Raw genomic sequence first — 3,923 nt, forward strand, 5'->3', positions numbered from 1 at the left:
ATCATTTCTGTGCTGCTCACTACCATGACCAGCTTGGCTCCCACAAGAGGTTAACATGCAAGATTTCAACCAGCAAGAGGTATTACTTGTTCTACAACCTACACTAGCCAGTTCATTAGCTCTCTCTGTGAAACTGTAAAATCAGTGTTGTTTCTGACAAGAAACGTGATACATTTGCTCCTTAGGACTAATTACTATTATTTAAAAAATCCTTAAAAACAGAAACTGTGTAATAAAATAACTATCTTAAATTTTCACTGTTTACATTTTCAGTTCTAGAGATATTTAAGGATCTTCAACCACAAGGATAAGAATTGTCTTTAATAGAGATATGCAGAAAAAATTATCTTCAGTTCATAGCTGCTCATTAGAAAACTAAGCTTGTAAAATTCCACTGACATTCTAGAAATATTAACTGTACTCACCTTGTTAGCATAGGGTCAAGATTATGTGGACCCTATTGCTGCAGTCAAGGCTTAAATGTGTTTGGAGTCTGAAGTTTTAGCCTAGGGCCATGTCAAATTTTCAGCTGGTAAACAGGCATCTCACTCCCAAAGCCAGAAGTAGTAGAGCTACAGCTTTGGATGGTATGAAGTGAGAAAGTGCCTGGAGAGCTGAGCCAGCCTATAGCAGCTGAGGGTCATGACTCAAAGTCCCCTAGATAGGTCTGCAGAAAGCTAGGAAGTAATAAACTGTCTTAAAAATATATCAGTATTCACCATGAAGATGAACACTGCTCATTTTGCCTTGCATTGCTCAAATAATCTTTACCAAAGAGTCATCTTCTGAAAAAAATACAGTCTTCTGAAATTATGGGGTTGAAACAAAGCAAAAAGACACTACACATTTTTATCAGTTAAACTGCATCTTGGAAGAAAAGGGAAGTTCAACAGTTTGGAGTTCTTTTTCAAACCTTATTTTAAACCATGCCATTATAGAAAAGAATTTTTACATTTACAAATTCAAAGTGAAACCTTTCAGCCTAGTGTCCCCAAGTCTTGCAAGCACACTTTTAAATTTAAATTTTCTATTGTTCTAAAATTAGCTTGAACAACTTGAAAGCCCCAAAACCACTGATGGAACAATGCATGTTTTGTAGGAACATGCCTAGCAGTGACCTCTTACCTGCTGACGACCTTTAAATCCACCAGAGGACCCCAGGGGATGGTCGGTACATGACTGAAAGTTACAAGCTCAGGTTGTATTGACATATCTGCACTGAATTGTATGTATCTGAAGAACAAGGGTTACCCAGAATAAAGGAGAAGCAGCCATTTGTCAATATTAGTTGGATGAGATAAGCGCAGTGGTGGCAGCAGGACGCCTGAGACACAACGTGCCGGTGTTGTCTTTCACAGGCTGCGCTCCACAGGGATCAAGGTGACCCCAGTGAGACTGCAAACCAGCTGCAGGACTCCTCTAGGCTTTTCCCTCATCATCCAGTAGGATGAAAGAGTAAGTAGAATTTCTGGGGAAGGGCCAGAGCAGCCTTTCCAGCTCCCATCACAGGATCCAGACAGAAAACAATTGTTTGGGACACTTTTCTAGATAAGTGGCCTGCAATACATCAGTCCCTCCCTTTGTTTCTCGGAAATACAGCTGCTAAATGTGCTTGAAATAGCAAATTCTTACTGAAAACATGAACACAGAGCTCTGAGTTCATGTCAGTATGCTTAGCACATCTACAAAATAGGTGCTATACCAGTCCCTGGAATTGGCAAGTGTGCATTGAACCCAACTTAAGTTTTCAATAAACACTAAAATGAGAGGCAGAAAAGGGGCTACAAGGTACAAGATATTTTACTTCAGAGGAAAACCACAATTGCAGCTCGAACCTTCCTATTTTGGGATGCAGTGGTTGGCAAGGGGCATCCAGCTCTTCAGTCACTTCTCTTCTACACAATTAAGACTGACATTTTAAAAGTAGCACATACTACTCCAAGCCTGCATGAGTTCTTAAGTACTGTCACCACGCCAACTTTTAATTCAGGATATACCTAAACTGAGGTGCTTTAACCTGTACAAATACTAGCCCACAAATGACAAAGTACCTAAATTTGAGACATGGCTTTTAATTAAGTATTAGTTCAGGCATTTTGGAGCTATTACTTGAACACAGAGAACATCTCAGTTTTAACTCCACAATGAGTGTACTTTTTTTTTACCTAACTGCAGGTATCTGCAAATAATCAAAGTTAACTTGACTTCAAAGATATTTAGTATCATTCTATTGCAAGACCAGCAACATCATCACAATGGAGCACCATTTCACAAAACATTACTGTGCATAAATAAACACAAATAAGAGAAGTGTTTAGTATAGTCTACCACTAAGCAATTTATAGGAAATTCTTTAACATATGCAGACAGAGGTACAAGGACACCTGTCGGCTACACTCAGCACTTGAATCCTAGGTTCTGACGGGTCTAGTAAAGAAAGAAGAAAATACGATTATATTCAGTGCTATCATAATTGGAATCTGCACATTTTCCAGAAGTTATCTTAGGAATATGAAAGCTATTAATAACTTATGTATGTCAAGGATTTTCAGAATGCTTGTCCCTTAAAGTAAAATGTACACAATTCAGTAAAACAGAGAGCTATTACTGTTTTGATGTTCTCTACACTTTCACAAAGGTCATGGACACATCTGTCTTCAGGGATTTAACTGAGATTATGCTTATGTGCTAAAAATCATGGAGGGAAACAAGCCCTGCCAGAAGAGTAATCCTGACACTAGGTCCTCCTTCAGCAATTAGAGCTGAAGCACCAGACAAATACTTATTTTGGTTACATATGTAAATCAATAAATAAATTCAACTTACATAACAGCATGTTCTACAGCTCAGTAGAATTTATGGGGACAAGAACCCCTCTGTGAAGGTTCTTCACCTGCAGAAGGAAGCAATACTTCTACCAAGCAGCTGCTCATCAATGTTCATTTCCTGATTTTTCCTTTCTGTACCAAACAAATTCCCTAGCAAGTAGAATATTTTAGCCATTTCATCTACCACAGTGCCCTGTTTTCCAAGATATGTCACACTGCTGAGCAAAGTATGAGAGGATATGCAAAATTCATATATTCCTCTGGTGTTCTCATGTAGCAGCAAAGTTGTGTATATGCACAGTGGCATTTCAGTATTATTCTGCAACAGCAAGAGGAAAATGAAGTATGAAAGTCTGAACCTTCTCTCACTGGTACATAAAGTTACAAAATGTTAATGGAGTAGTTATTGCTGACAAGCAGGTGTTTAATGTGTATCTAGATAGACAATTTTCAGATTTGAGCGCTTACTGTTTACGTAAGAATTTGTAATGCCATTTTTAATTGGCACGGCAAGACTTTTATTTAGTGATGGAGTTGGATTTTACAGTGTGAGTGTGCGTGTGTGTGTGCGCTTTCAGGTATTTTTGGGAGTGGGATTTGTTGAGGAAAATTATTTATAGTGACAGCAGATTATCATATCCAGCTGTTTTGGCTTTAAAACCTTGCATTCTATTTAGGCCTAACATGATTAAAACCTGCTGAGGCAGGAGTACAGCCAGCTCTGCTGAGTAGTCTTTATACACAATGTGTACACAAGGCCAAGGTTGGAGTCATGAATGGGGCAGAGCACTGATATTAGAGGAGTTGTGAGTTTACAGAAACAAAAAGGTTCTATGACTAAAAAGATATCCTAAAAAAAAAAGTTTTGGAAGATGTATGTTAACATGTTGTCAGGTCAGAGTACTAAAAACAACCTCTAAAGCACCATCGCCTTTGTTTACCACAACTCAAACATGGAAGTGTGTGACTGAAACCTCAAAAAGTAATTTAAAAAGTGAGGAAGAAACTCAAAATAAACAAAAAAACACTCCAGCCTTCTGACGTGTATTTACTACCAATTGTGGAAAGCTGTGGAAAGTGTTAAATTGCCTAAAG

Source organism: Passer domesticus, chromosome 4 (assembly GCF_036417665.1).
Source record: "Passer domesticus isolate bPasDom1 chromosome 4, bPasDom1.hap1, whole genome shotgun sequence".
Lineage (NCBI taxonomy): Eukaryota > Metazoa > Chordata > Aves > Passeriformes > Passeridae > Passer > Passer domesticus.